General features: G+C 42.2%; 1 long non-coding RNA gene across 1 annotated transcript; it reads left to right on the top strand.

Annotated features, from left to right (window-relative positions):
- The first annotated feature begins 1,394 nt into the window (after window positions 1–1,394).
- LOC129058311 (uncharacterized) lies at window positions 1,395–15,972 on the top strand. Its single transcript, XR_008523412.2, has 3 exons — window positions 1,395–1,504; window positions 3,644–8,469; window positions 12,409–15,972. It is a non-coding gene; the product is annotated as an uncharacterized LOC129058311 (long non-coding RNA).
- The last annotated feature ends 216 nt before the right edge of the window (window positions 15,973–16,188 follow it).

Below are 16,188 nucleotides of genomic sequence, written 5' to 3'. Positions count from 1 at the left end.
ATTTGCATTTCCTTATGATTAACGATGTTGGGTATCTTTCATGCTCACTGGCCACTTGTATATCTTCTTTGGAGAAATGTTTATTTAAGTCCTTTGTCCAGTTTTAAATTTGATTGACTTATTTTTATTTATTTATTTTTTTTGGAGACAGAGTCTTGCTCTGTTGCCCAGGCTGGAGTGCAGTTGTGCAATCTTGGCTCACTGCAACCTCCACCTCCTGGGTTCAAGCAATTCTCCTGCCTCAGCCTCCTGAGTAGCTGGGACCATAGGTGCATGTTACCGTTCCCAGCTAATTTTTGTATTTTTAGTAGAGACAGCAGTTTCACCATGTTTGCCAGGCTGGTCTTGAACTCCTGGCCTCAAGTGATCTGCCTTCCTTGGTCTCCCAAAGTGCTGGGATTACAGGCATGAGCCACCACACCCAGCCAGTTTCAGCTCTTACATTTAGGTCTGTGGTCCACTTTGAGTTAATATTTGTATATGGTGTGAGGTAGGAGTCCAAATGCATTCTTTTGCATGTGCTTATCCAGTTGTCCAAGCACCATTTGTTAAATCTATCTTTTCTTTTCTTTTTCTTTTTCTTTTCTTTTTTTTTGAGACAGGGTCTTGCTCTGTCACCCAGGCTGAAGTGCACTGGTGTGATCATGGCTCATTTCAGCTTCCTGCTTCTGGGCTCAAGTGATCTCCTATCTCAGCCTCCTGGGTAGCTGGGACTACAGGCATGCACCACCATACCTGGCTAATTTTAATCTTTTTTTTTTTAATGTTCCTTTTTCTCCAGGCAGCTTCTCCCAACCCCAGCAACTTTGCTATCTTAGAACGGATCACCAGTGAAAGACGGGAAGTTGCTACTGTGATGAATTCTGCCATGTGGTACCAGACTGCTGCCCAGACCACAGTGTCCTCTGCAACCCTGGTAACTCACATACAGGCCTGATTCCACCTACAGCAAAGCTGGATGCTATGGTTGGCAGAGGCAAGCCCCTTGCCTGCACTTCAGGCCAAAGCCAGGATGTGGCCTAGATGGTTCCTAAGGTCCCTGACAGTCCTGAGATCTTGCATCTTGTCTATTTCAGGTCAAAGGTGCCTACATGTTCCTTCTAGCTTTGTTTCCCTGATGTTCCTTGCCACCTGCTACTCCTCTCTGAGCTACTTTTCCAGGTTCCACAGGGAGAGGTTCAGCTGTCCATGGTAGACATGAGGGCAGAGAATGAGATGGTTGGGTTCCACTTACCTTTCTATCATCTTGCAGTATGGATGTCTCTTGACTGGTACCATGTAGACTTTTGAGGGCAGATAGGAGTCTGCAGAGAGATACTGGGGACATTGAGCAGCGGCAATGGGGTTGGGAGGCAGAAATGAGGACAGGAACATTTACCTTGTGTTTCTCTCAGCTTCTCAGATGACCAAGATGGTGCTGCCGATGGTGCTGAGGATGGAGAACCCACCAAGCCCCACTAGGAGCCACCTAGACTGGATGCAGAGCACAGTGAGCTCCCTGCAGGTTCTCTGAGAAGGGGTGGATGGCAGCCTGCTCCTTGCCTTTGTGGCCTCCAGACCCCAAAGTCAGGGAACCAAAGGGAGAAAGGGGCCATAGCTAGGGCAGAGCTCCACTGCAATGATTGTTTCAGGGGTAGGAGCCAGGATTGCTGTCTGTGGACACTGAAATTTGAATCTCATATAGTTTTCATGTGTCACAAAACTTTATTCTTCTTTTGTTCTTCTCCTACCATCTAAAAATGTAGAAAACATTCTTAGCTATGAGTTGCACAAAAACAGGCAGTGGCCAGATTTGGTCCATAGACCATAGTTTGCTGACTTCTGCCCTAAATCATCCTCCATTTCTTTCCTTCTGTGCCCTTGTTACTGACAAAGCCACTTCCCCTAAAATGGGGTCTTTCCCTGTTTGGTGCCATGAAGCCAATATGCAAAACCAAAAGTGAGCCTCAAGCAGTGCAGGCTTTATTTGTTGGCCACGGAATTGAGAAGTGAGAGCTTGGCTCACAAATCAACTTTTCTGCTCATGAGACCCAGGTAGTCACAGATACAGGGCATCTTTAGTGAAGGGGCTGAGCATTAAAAGCAAGGGGAGGAGTGGCCAGGTGCAATGGCTCACTCTCATAAACCCAGAACTTTGGGAGGCCAAAATGAGAGGATTGCTGAGACCAGGAGTTTGAGACCATCCTGGTCAATGTAGTGATACCCCCCTATCTCTACAAAAATAAAAATGAAAAGAGCAAGGGGAGGAATCATGTGTTTTCTGGGTCTGGGTGGAGAACTTTTCAAAACCAGAGTGCCACCTTCCTATTTGTTTTTTTATGTTTTTTTTTCCCATCATTGTCATGTTGGTTGTTGACTGTTACAGTGCTAGTGGGACTGTCATTTAACATGGAAATTAGATTATAATGAAGTTAGAGGTCAAGTGAGCTGCCATCTTGGACTTGATCAGTCTTAGCTGGTTTGATCACCAGGGAGAAGTTTGGACTTCAGGCATCCTGCTTCCTAAAGATAAACAGTGTTAAGGCAGGGTAGATATTCACAGAGGTCATGTGGGTATTACACTGGATGACATCTTGGCTTCAGCCCTGATCTCTTCAGAGCCCTCAGCACAGTACTGGAGGAGAGTCCTTGGGCTGCATCATGGCGTATTGTGGCTTTGGGGAGAAAGAAAAGCAGATAGTGCAATGGAAAGAGCGTGGACTTGAGAGTCAGACTTGACTTCAACTCCTAGCTCTACCACTCACCACCTAGGTGACCTCAAGCCACTTTCTCAGCCTTTCTCAGACTCTGTTTCCTCATGCATATCCTAGAGCTTGTCTTATAGGGCTATAGTGAATTAATTGAATTAAGTATAGTGAGAATTAAGCCAGGTCTGGAGGGGCCTGGCTCCTGGTGAGTGAGTTAATTGAGATGAGGTATGGAGGGACCTGGCTTCTGGTGAGTGAGTTAATTGAGATGAGGTATGGAGGGACCTGGCTCCTGGTGAGTGAGTTAATTGAGATCCGGTATGGAGGGACCTGACTCCTGCTGAGTGAGTTAGTTGAGATGAGGTATGGAGGGACCTGGCTTCTGGTGAGTGAGTTAATTGAGATCCCGTATGGAGGGACCTGGCTCCTGGTGAGTGAGTTAATTGAGATCCGGTATGGAGGGACCTGACTCCTGCTGAGTGAGTTAATTGAGACCCCGTATGGAGGGACCTGGCTCCTGGTGAGTGAGTTAATTGAGATGAGGTATGGAGGGACCTGGCTTCTGGTGAGTGAGTTAACTGAGAGGAGGTATGGAGGGACCTGCTCCTGGTGAGTGAGTTAATTGAGATGAGGTATGGAGGGACCTGGCTCCTGGTGAATGAGTTAACTGAGATGAGGTATGGAGGGACCTGGCTCCTGGTGAGTGAATTAATTGAGATCAGATATGGAGGGACCTAGCTCCCGGTGAGTGAGATAATTGAGATGAGGTAGGGAGAGACCTGGCTCCTGGTGAGTGAGTTAATTGAGATCCGGTATGAAGGGACCTGGCTCCTGGTGAGTGAGTTAATTGAGATGAGGTGTGGAGGGACCTGGCTCCTGGCGAGTCGCCAGGAGGCAGCTGCTATCTGGGAACACAGGTACAGGTGGGAACAGTCCTTCACTTCCTGTTCACTTAGGTTCAGCGACTTCTCCAAACCAGCCTCCCAGGAATGCTGTTCTCTATGGCCGTGAGGGGAATCAAGAAGAGAGCCTGACTCCTCTCCTGAGGCCCCTTCCACACCCTGAGCCAGCAGGATCCACGGAGCAGAGGTCATCTGCCCGCAACTTGGCCCACTGAGGCTGGCATGGCTGGGCCCAGGATGCTTGTCTCTCAGCTCCCATCCTGTGTACTTCCACATTGGTTTAACCAGAGCAAAACTGACATCTACAATTGTCATGAACATATTTAAATGTGCATAGAATCAGCCATACAAATTATGAACATATGTTTGGCTCATGGTATTATTCATTGTTTTGTGATGGTAACAATGACTATAGCAAACATTTCTTGAAAGTAGAAAATAAGAACCCAGCACCCCTTTAGCTAAGTAATGTGCCCTCTGTCCTCAATATTCCTTCTTGGGCTCCACATTACTGCCCTTAAATCTGGAAATATTCTGGTCTGAGCCCTGTAGTCCAGGCCTCATGTTCAGGCTTTCTGTCCCCAGTGATGAAAGGAGAGGCGGCAGACCTTTCTCTGATGAGCTCAGATGGGCCTCCCAGAGTCTCCTGGGATGCACAGGATTTCAAAGATCCAGGAGGAGCTGCCAGGGGCTGTGGGGTCTGATGAACCTCTCACCTTCCCTCCCACATCTGCCGTTTTCCTGTTTCTGTGAATGCTTTCCCTGGACTCCAGACCTCAGGGTCATCTATTGCTTCTCTCTGCAAGGTGCCAAGTCTCTCTAGTTTTTTGTTTGTTTGTTTTGTTATTGAGATGGAGTCTCACTCTATTGCCCAGGCTGGAGTGTAGTGGCACGATCTCAGCTCACTGCAACCTCCGACTCCCTGGTTCAAGCAATTCTCCTGCCTCAGCCTCTGAAGTAGCTGGGATTACAGGTGCCTGCCACCATGCCTGTCTATTTTTTTTTACTGATTTTTAGTAGAGATAGGGTTTCACCATGTTAGCCAGTCTGGTCTTGTTCTCCTGACCTCATGATCCGCCCGCCTTGGCCTCCCAAAGTGCTGGGATTACAGGAGTGAGCCACTGTGCCTGGCCATCTCTCTAGTTTTACTCTGTCATATCATTCATATCCATCCCCTTTCTAGTCCCACTGCTGAAGTCCTAGGTCACAGCCTTCTAACTGGTCCTCCTGCCCTAACTCCTCCCTGACTTGTCCTCCTGCCCTAACTCCTCCCTGACTGATCCTCCAGCCTTAACTCTTCCCTGACTGGCCTCCATCCAAGCAGAGCTTGAGGATTGCTGGTTCCCTGCTCAAACCCACCACTGGTTGCTGGTTCTCTGCTCAAACCCACCACTGGCACTGGCTTCCCATCATCTACAGAATAAAGGCTAAATGCCTATGCTTGGCACAGAAAGTCATCAACAGGCCCCAGGGCACATTTCTAGTGTTATCTTCTGCTAATGCCCTGCACCCACTCCTATGCTGCAGCTAAATGGAACAAGCCGTTATCCCCTTGGGAACACTGGCTTCTCAGTAAATGATTATAGCCCAGAAGCCCTGTCATCACAGAACCCAGCTATTGGCTAATTGGTCAGCTTTAGCTTCATTTCTCTGAACAATTTATTTCAAAACATAATCCCAAGGAACAAGGTTAGGAAAAGGGGAGGGGAGACAGGGACAGAGGGAGAGCCCGTGCAAAGATGTGTTATCCATTCAGCCCCTGCTGTGGCTGGCTGGTTGCGCGATCCTGTAAGATCTTCTAAGAAGCTTTATGAGATGTAGTGAGAACCATCTGTCCTGGGGTGAGTCTGTCTGTCGCCTCTCATTCCTCATGGGTTACGAGTTGCTCCACAGGATTCTGGATGTATACAGATGTTCCTCATCTTAGGAAGGGGTTACATCCCAATAAACATGTGGTAAGTCAAAAATACTGTAAGTCAGAAACACATTTAATACCCTGATAAGCCCATCATAAAGTCAAAAACTTTTAAGTCAAATCACTGTAAGCCGGGACCATCTGTATACCCAAGACATATACAAGAATGTTCATAGCAGCTTTATTCAAAATAGTGAAAAACAAAACAATCCAAATGCTCAGCAATTGGAAAATGGACAAATAAATTGTGGTATATTTATACAATGGAATAATATGCAACAACAAAAAAGGATGAAGCATAATACTACACACAGCATGAGTGAGTCTCACAGACACAGTGTTAACAGAGAATCCAGACACAAAAGAGCCTGTATATGCATGATTCCATTTATGTGAAGTTCAAAGACATGCAGAGCTAATCTATGGTGATAGAGATAAGAATGGTGGTTACACTGAAATGGGAGGATCGCTCGAACCCAGGAGGCAGAGGCTGCAATGAACCATGATGGCACCACTGCACTCCAGCTTTGGAGACAGAGCGAGACCCTGTCTCTAAAAAAAAAGAAAAAAAGATTGTTCCATTCTGTGGTCGCAAATGGGGGCTTGACTGGAAGGAAACACAAGGGCACCTGAGGTGCTGAGCACGTTCTGTATCTTGACCTGAGTGTTGGATACATCCTGGGGACACATACATACATAAAAATTCATCAGGGTATACACTACTTAAGCTGGACATAGTTTACAGTATGTAGGTTACACCATAAAAAAGAAGTGAATGAACCAAAGAATACTGGGCTCCCTGGCATTTCCTCTTCTGCAACCCAAGGAAATAAGCTTCGGTGTGGAGAGGGCCTGTCCTCAGGGCCTGGCAAATGCAGGCGATTCTTACCATGTCTCCTTCAGTAAGCCCGCCTGGCAAGTTCTCATCCACATAATCTGTGCATGCTCAACATTTGAAATGAGTGGGGACCCATTCAGACCCCAAGTGTTTGTGTTAAAGATCATTTTAAAGTGAAAACTGGCCAGGCACGATGGCTTACACCTGTAATCCAAGCACTTTGGGAGGCTGAGGTGGGTGGATCACATGAGGTCAGAAATTCGAGACCAACCTGGCCAATATGGTGAAACCCTGTTGACTCAGGATGACTCAGATCAGAGCAGGTGACCGGGGGTGACTCAGGATGGAGCAGGTGATAGAGGCTAGGAGGGGGTTGTTTACTGAAACTAGGGGCAAGGAGATGAAGAAAACGAGGAAGTTAAACTTTAAAATGAAGAGCTGAACATACTGATACATTGATTCTTTGGAGAGGATCTCAGAACTCATTGTACTTAACAATTTACAGGCTAAAACCTTTGAAGAGGAATTTATTATATCCTACAAACCTGGGAGGCAGAGGTTGCAGTGAGCCAAGTTCGGTCCATTGCACTCCAGCCTGGGCAACAAGAATGAAACTCTGTCTCAAAAAAACAAAAGTTGGCTAGGGCCAGGTATGGTGGCTCACACCTGTAATCCCAGCACTTTGGGAGGCTAAAGCAGGCGGATCACCTGAGGTCAGAAGTACAGGACCATCCTGGCTAATATGGTGAAACCCCATTTCTACTAAAAATACAAAAAAAAAACCACACAAAAAAATTAGCCAAGCATGGTGGTGTGCGCCTGTTATCCCAGCTGCTCAGGAAGCTGAGGCAGCAGAATCGCCTGATCCCAGAGGCAGAGGTTGCAGTGAACTGGGATTGTGCCACTACACTCCAGCCTAGGCGACAGAGCAAGACTCTGTCTCAAAAATAAATACATAAATAAAGTTTTAGAGCAGGAATGAAAGGAAGTAAAGTACACTCGGAAGAGCTGTGTTGGCAACTGGAGAGATCTGAGTGCCTCATCTGACCCTTGACTTGGGATTAATACATTTTGGCATGAGATGTGAGCAGTGACTCAAAGTTACTCAGAAAAAAATCTCTCCCCCGCTATTTAGTACTGCAGCTGGCACCTGCCCTTCCCAGACACTGCAGCTGGCACCTGCCCTCCCCACGCCAGTGCTCAGGATTCTTTCTCCCTGTTTTTCTTTTTTTCCATAGTTTTCACCTTTCTATAATTCACTTATTTATTATGTTTATTGTTTTGTGAAAGGAAAATAAATCTTGGGCCCCCAAAATCACTAAACTAAAGGGGAAAGTCAAGCTGGGAATGGCTTAGGGTCAAACTGCCCCCATTCTATTCAAAATCACCCCCTGCTCACTGAGATAGATGCATATCTGATTGCCTTCTTTGGAAAGGCCCATCAGAAACTCAAAAGAATGCTACCTTTGTCTCTCACCCACCTGTGCCCTGGAAGCTTCTCCTGGCTTCAAGTTGTCCCACCTTTGCTTGGCATTGCCCTGCCTTTTCCAGACTGAACAAATGTTCATCTTACATATGTTGATTGATGTCTCATGTCTCCCTAAAACATATGAAATCAAGCTGTGCTCTGACCACCTTGGCACATGTCGTCAGGACATCCTGAGGCTGTGTCACGGACGCGCATCTTCAACCTTGGAAAAAAAAACTTTCTAAAATTAACTGAGACCTGTCTCAGATTTGGGGGGTTCACATGTTGGTAACCATGGAGGGATTCTGAGTGGAGATGCCCCTGACCTTTGACAGAGCTATTGGTGCTTGGTAGCAGAACGAGCTAACCTTATGGCTCAAACCAACAGGACAATTTGCTGAGGTCTGGGAGTACCCGCTCCAGAGAGTCCCTGATCTCTCACAACTTGGTCATGATCTAAAGTTTATTTGATGTACAACTCCCCCTCCCCTTCTTTTGGAGTTTTATTTGCTTCCAAGATTTCCTGGATCCGTGATGATGGAAGGCTGACAACTCTTTTATGGATTTTGAGCTTGCTCCCAGTAGGGAAGACAAGTTCAAGTTTTTTTCCTGCTTCAAGGATGGTGGAGAGCAGTCTTCAGCCTGAGACCCATCCCTAGGTAAGTAGCTGAATTGAGATTTTGTCTGGGCTAAAGGTTAACAACCAGCTGGTCTGAATTTCTTCTTCCCATTTGAGCAGTCTGTGGTCACATCATTTGGCTTTTTTTGTTGTTATTTGTTCTGGTCTTTCTCTCATCAGGTTTGACCAACTGCCTGACTTAGTCAAATCCAAGTGAGAATTCCAAATTATGGGTAACAAAACCTCTCTAATTTGGCTAAAATTCCTTGCAGCTGCAAAAAAGGAAAAAAAACTAAAGCCAAAAACCCAACAAATCATGTGCTTGGTTTCTGCGTTTGCTTTCTGTCTTAAAAAACGAACAACAACAAAAAAAGAAATGCTCTTTCACTTACTTTTCTTCCTCCCTATACCTCCTGCCCCCTTTGCCATCTGCAGTACTAAAAAATCTAGAGAAGGCTTCTACTGACTTGAGCCCCTTTGAAGGATTCAGAACAAAGGGGCCATTCACCCCTTCTGGGGTGCTCTGTTTTCTTTGTGGAGTTTCAAGAGTGATGGGCGGATTCTTCCTAGATCTAAAGTTCTGTCTTCCTGTATGGCATGACCTGACCACTTTGGCTTTGGGGGAACCAGAGATGACCCTACACTGTGAGAGGATTTGACCTTGGCGTGTGTAATGGCAGATGAGAACTACAAAGAAGGGGTGGCTGAGCACAGTTTACAGGGAATGGTCTTGGCTGGGTTTTTTTTTTTTCTCTTCTAGGAAGCTGTGATTTAAGGATCCTAATTCTAGTTCAGAGATGCATCCTAAAGGGTCTTCTCTATTGCTTTTTCTCCCAAAATGAATCTCAATTTGGGTTGTCTGTGTGTATTTGCATGAGTAACTGAACTGTTGTTGTCATAGGTAAATGAGAGATTGAGTTTTCTCAGCTCCAAAGAGAAAGGGCGTTTGCTCCTCCCAGCTGAGTACTCCATAGGGTTCCTGGTGCCTCTACTTGCCAGAGTTTATGTAAAGTGGAAGTAATATGGACTTTGTGCACATTTACATTAAAAAAAAAAGAGCCCTAAGGTTGACCTGCAAACAATAGAGTTCCTGAGTTCTCTTTTTTCTCTATTTTCTTCTCTGCCTGCTTTAAATTTGCTGTTATTTTTCTATTAAGATAAAAAATGCTGTTTGGATCTGACAGTTTTTCTGTTGGTAAACTGGTGAATTTGTATTTATTTCATGGCTACGTTTCTTTTTTTCTTTTCTTTCTCTCTCTTTTTTTTTTTTTGACAGAGTTTCACTCTTGTTGCCCAGGCTGGAGTACAATGGCATGATCTTGGGTCACCACAATCTCCACCTCCCTGGTTCAAGCAATTCTCTTGCCTCAGCCTCCCAAGTAGTTGGGATTACAGGCATGCACCACCATGCCTGGCTAATTTTTTGTATTTTTAGTAGAGATGGGGTTTCTCCATGTTGGTCAGGCTGGTCTCAAACTCCTGACCTCAGGTGATCTGGCCACCTTTTCCTCCCAAGGTGCTGGGATTACAGGCATGAGTCACCATGCCCAGCTTTCATGGCTAAATTTCTGAAGTAAAAGCTATAGGATCTTTGTGTGTGTATATATATTTAAAAGGCCTTTATAATTTCTATAATTTTATGTTTAATTGGCAATTAAATCTGTTTTAATTTCCCTCCAGCACACCAGATTTTTCTCTCCATACGTTATGATGTAAATTTTGCTATTCGATTTTCACCTCAGTTTCCTTAAAATGCAAATTCAAGGCTATTTAGCTGACAACTGCTTAGAGTAGTAAAACAGGTTATCAAGAATTTGAAGGTGTGGCTGGGCGCGGTGGCTCACATCTGTAATCCTAGCTCTTTGGGAGGCTGAGCCGCAAAGATCTCTTGAGGTCAGGAGTTCAAAACCATCCTGGCCAACATGGTGAAACCCCATCTCTACTAAAAATACAAAAAAAATTAGCCAGGTGTGGTGGCAGGTGCCTGTAATCCCAGCTACTCAGGAAGCTGAGGCAGGAGAATCGCTTGAAGCAAGGAGACAGAGGTTGCAGTGAGTCGAGATCAAGCCATTGCACTCCAGCCTGGGCAACAGAGTGAGACTCTGTCTCAAAAAAAAAAAAAAAAAAGTAAAAAAGAATTTGAAGGTGTAAGAAAAAAAGCTCTTTATGAATCTATAAGGTGAACTTCTTTCAGCATACCTAATACATCTATGTATTTATGTGTTGTGTACACATGTACACAATGTTTCGCTACTGAAAATATATAAAAGAGCTCTAATTACTTGGCTTAAGAAAATAAAAGCACTTGGCTGGGTGCAGTGGCTCATGCCTGTACTCCCAGCACTTTGGGAGGCTGAGGCGGGTAGATCACCTGAGGTCAGGACCAGCCTGGCCAAAATGGCGAAACCCTGACTCTAATAAAAATACAAAAATTAGCCAGGCGTGGTGGCATGTGCCTGTAGTCCCAGCTAATCAGGAGGCTGAGACAGAAGAATTGCTTGAACCTGGGAGGTGAAGGTTGCAGTGAGCTGAGATCATGCCACTGCACTCCAGCCTGGGTGACAGAATGAGAATCCATCTCAAAAAAAAAAAAAAAGAAAAAGAAAATAAAAGTGCTTGAATGAAATACGTTATCAGGAAAAAAGAAAAGACTAGTCAAAGTCAAATGCTTGTTCAAGTTTATATAACTTAAGTAAAATCTTTAATAAGTAAGCTAGCTTTAAAATTATTGGTAAAGTAATATTAGAAATATCTTAAGAATTGCCAGCATACATTTTTGATTGCATTTATTAATCAAGCAATTTTATACTTATCCCTGCCAAATAATACAAAGTGTCAAAATTTGGCACAGAGGTTACAAAACTATGAACACAGCCCAAGACAGGATGATCTTTGCTTATGTAATTTTTAATAATTAGGATGTTGATATGGGTTTAATGAAAACAGCTACATTGTAAATTTGGTAAGATTACCATAACTTCTAATCTTGTGGTTTTAGGCAGTCTAGTCCACAGGGAGTAAGGTTTGTTTTGGGAAAGTACTGTTATCCACTTTGTTTCAAAGCTAAACTATAAACTAAGTTCCTCCTAAAGTTAGTTTGGCCTGTGCCCAGGAATTAACAAGGACAGCTTGGAGGTTAGAAGCAAGATGGAGTTGGTTAGGTCAGATCTTTCTCACTGTCTCAGTTATGATTTTGCAATGGCAGTTCCATAACTTTAAATGATGACTATTGCAGCTTTCATAAATAATCTAGGTAAACAACTAAAATAAAATAATTAGGCAAAGTAATGGGACAAATACTTGTAGACAAACTCATCATAATTTGGAATCTAAAGTTATATTAAACTAAATAATAGATATTTCATTATTTGAGTATTTTCCAATAAAAATATGTTGTAGAAAAACATTCTAAGAAAATGTGTATCCTTTTTAAAAAAGTGAACAATATTTGTCTAATTCAAGGTTTATTTAAAGGTTATGTATAAAACAAGTAAAAGGAACCAGGAAATAAAAGAGTAGTAAAGAAAGTTATAAAAATAAAGAGGTTTTTTTCTCTTTAGTAAGAAAGTTAAAGAGACAGAATTTTATATGAGAAAGAATCTTGTATGGTAAACATAGTCCTAAAATAAAATGACTGGTTGTTTAAGAAAGAGAGATGTTCAGGACAGGCCAGAAAATCCAAGCATATCATGAACAGTCTGTGTAAGTCACAACAAGAGGATTTTTTTTAAAAAACCAAACCAAAAAACTTTTATATGATTAAGTTGTCTATAATTAAAGGGAAATTATAATGGTCTTTCTAGAGATTGGGCTTGATGTAGAAAAAAAACACTTATACACTAAATAATTGGTTAAAACAATGAAATTTTCTTAAGGGATTTATTTACTCTTAATAAATTATAAGAGACTCTATTTTTTTAACCCAAAGTTCAACTTTTATTGCATCTCACCATTTTTTATTTTCTCTCCTCTTTGAAAGGGTGCAAAATATTAATGCTCTCCTTCAACTCATTTTCAGCTCATGTAAGTTTTTTTCCTCAAGTTCTGTTTGTTGTGGCCTGATGCTAACAATATTCTCTTAAAGGTCTAAAGGAAATGTTTTCTTCCATCATAATATTCTGTGCAGTGCAGAAGGTCTTTTCTTTTGCCTTTGGTAACTGGCCCAAGAGATTTTATGGTTTATTGAAATAATTGCCATTATTATTAAATTTTGGTTTGCTTAGGAAAAAAACTGAGATTGAAAGAATTTTCTTAAATTAAGGTTATTACATCCATGTATCTTTCTGTATGTGCTTTTCAAGTCCTTGCGACATGAAGTTACAGAGCTTTGACTCCTGGATCTAAAAAGGGCACCAAGTCCTGCTAAATCTTAAACACTGACAGTAATTAAAGCCTCATCTTCAGGCCCAGTAGAAAATCTTAAACACTGACAGTAATTCAAGCCTCATCTTCAGGCCCAGTAGAAGATGCCAATCAAAATGAACTGCATCCTGAGACACAGAATTAAAGCTGTTAACTCCTCAAGGCCCAGGGACTAGCATGGGCATGTGAGATTGTAAGGGCCAATTTTCAGAGATAAAATAAGTTGAGTTTCCCTGTAAATTAATCATTAATGTCAAAGGCACGCTGATGCAAGACCAGCATATGGGCCCCTGTGTCAGATTAAGAAGGTTTTCTTGAAGCAGTAACTGGCTCCTCAATAAAGATTATAAAAGGCTTATGGAAGTTGTATGTTATGGTCAATATTACAATTTTATAGATTGTTTATAAAATTTTGAAAAACAAATTTAATTAGCTTCCTGCTGTTTTTTTAAATGAGGGTTTATTGTTTGAAAAATTAAGTCTCCTTTCCCAAACAATGAAGGCTTTTGCCTTTTTTGAAATCCTTGAGCTATCACTGTGGTCAAATGAGTGACTTATTTTACAATGACCCGTGATATCAAGTGTTTTAAACCTTTGATATCTGACAAACTTTCCAAAATCAAATTATAAATTATGTATTTTTCTGTCCTAAACATTTAAGATACTAGGTTCCCTAAAGTTCAAAAATGACATAATTTGGCTTATTTGGTATAAAAATTATACAGAAAGCATTGTCAAGTATGAAATTGTGTTTGGTTTTCTTTGAACTCTATTTGTATAAATATGTTATTGGTATGTGTTCTAAAATTACCAGAAACTCCTATAATTCTGATATGACTTAGTGTACATTATCGGTAATAATTGTTATGTTACATTATTTTGTGCCACAGAGCTAACAAATTTCCTTGTCCATTGTGTCTTTGACTATGGCTGCCTTAAACTTTTTGTTATCCACAGACAATTGTCTTGTTTTGGTCCTCTTTAGAAGGTGGTTTTATAGCTGGGTGCAGTGGCTCACACCTGTAATTTCAGCACTTTGGGAGGCCGAGATGGGTGGATCATAAGGTCAGGAGTTCAAGACCAGCCTGGCCAAGATGGTGAAACCCTGTTTCTACTAAAACTACAAAAATTAGCTAGGCATGGTGGCAGGTGCCTGTAATCCCAGCTACTCGGTAGGCTGAGGCAGGAGAATCACTTGAACCTGGGTGGCAGAGGTTGCAGTGCACTGAGATCACACCACTGCACTCCAGCCTATGTGACAAAGTGAGACTCTGTCTCAAAAAAAAAAAAAAAAGAAGGTGGTTTTGTAATCAGCTATAAAACTCTAAAAGGTGCTCTCAAATGCAGGTTTCTGATAACTTTGGAGATTGTGACATCAGAATAGAGGAAAAACTTTGGGACTCATGGAGAGCTGAGATGTTCATGAATATCAAGCAGAACATGAATTAACTGCATGGACTGAACTTATAGAAGACTGAAGTAATCATCTTTTTGACTTTTTGCTTAAAACGTTGTTGATCCTTTGTTTTATTTTTTCAGAGTGAGGGAAACTTGTCTTTTGAGCTATTGACAGCTTTTAATAAGTTATTAGACTCCTATGAACAAAATTTGGAGCATATTTGTTTCTCTCTGCCTGATTTCTCCAGAATTTGGAAACTATTTGTGAGTATTCTTAACTTATCACAATATAGTTATTTGCATAAGTGCAATAATAATCTGTTTTTATTTGTAACAGGACACAATTGGAGAAACTGGTTATTCTACCATGGCTTTGACTGGAATGGTGTGCTTTCCTTTAAGGAATTAAACTTGCTTTATGAAGCCAGTAAAAGCCACATGCCCTGTCTACACAGTCCCTGAACAGGGTTCCTGATCTGTGGTAAGTAAAGAATGTCACTTTCTGACAGGCCCAGGAGCCCCAAGTTTTATCTTGGAACCTCAAGAGGAGAGGAATTCATGCAACTCATAGGTATTAGATGGTACAAATCCATGGCAGGGCTCGGCTTTAAACAAGTCTTTTCTGAGATTCCTTCTATGGAACAAAGTTCCATCAAAGCCAATTTAAAAGCCTGTGTAAAAAAATAATTATTCTTGCTGCACTGTATACAAATAATCAAGCCAAGTATAATGAAGGAAATCAGTCCTACCATGATTTGTCTTTAGTAAAAATGAGAAACTGGAGAGAGAAAAACTATGTTTTAAAAACTATAGTACACCTGTTGTTAGATTCTAATCTTGCCTAATGTTTTTCCATTTTTATTATTTTCTATAGTTTGGACCAAATTCTAATTTCTTTTGGCTACAAGCCTTCAAAATAATGTTTTCAATTTTTTTCCCTTTCTTTTTTCCCAGTTTTCCTAATTTGGAATCACTGAAAGCTAAGCTGCGCTTTTTGAAACCCTGTGAACTGAAGCTAGACAACTTAAACTTCAGAAGAAAATAACAGCAGCCTATTTACATGTATAAGCTACTTTCATACCTGCCTACTGACGTATGGATTTCAGAGTAATGTGGCCTATATCGATTTTCTAGGATCGTTATTTTGTTTGTTGTTTTCCTCTCTTCCTCCCCCTATTTTCTCTTCATAGGACATGGGTATTCTCAACCTGCTAATAATGAGCTACCTATCTAGGGTAGCTATCAGGACCTACCTATCTAGGAATAAACTATCCTAGCCATGATAGACCCGATGATACCTGAGACCAGAGACTCGTTTTCTTCTAAATTGCTTTCTCCAAAAGATGTTTGAAAATAAAAGGGGAAATGTGAAAGGAAACTATCTTGGGACCCCCAAAATCACTCAGCTAAAGGAAAAGTCAAGCTGGCAATGGCTTAAGGCAAACCTGCCTCCTGTTCTATTCAAAATCACCCCGTGCTCACTGAGATAGATGCATATCTAATTGTCTCCTTCGGAGAGGCTCATCAGAAACTCAAAAGAATGCAACCATTTGTCTCTCACCTACCTGTGACCTGGAAGCCCCCTCCCTGCTTGAGTTCTCCCACCTTTCCAGAGCGAACCAATGTTCATCTTACATATGTTGATTGATGTCTCATGTCTCCCTAAAATGTGTAAAACCAAACTATGCTCTGACTGCCTTAGCACATGTCACCAGGACCTTCTGAGGCTGTGTCATGGACGCGAGTCCTCAACCTTCGCAAAATAAACTTTCTAAATGAACTGAGACCTGTCTCAGATATTCGGGGTTCACAGTTTGCTGTCTCTCTTCACTAGGAGAGTTGTTCTGTGAAGGCCGGGATCTCTTTTACTGAGTGATGTATTCCAAGTGCCTGCAGCGATGTCTGGCATATAGAAGGAATTCCATACATGTGTTAAATTAATGAACTAGCCTCCTATGCTCATTCAAGGTGAGAGCTGAGTTTGGCTAAAATATGGCCC

Source organism: Pongo abelii, chromosome 2, assembly GCF_028885655.2.
Source record: "Pongo abelii isolate AG06213 chromosome 2, NHGRI_mPonAbe1-v2.0_pri, whole genome shotgun sequence".
Taxonomy (NCBI): domain Eukaryota; kingdom Metazoa; phylum Chordata; class Mammalia; order Primates; family Hominidae; genus Pongo; species Pongo abelii.
This window is presented reverse-complemented; position numbering and strand designations above follow the sequence as displayed.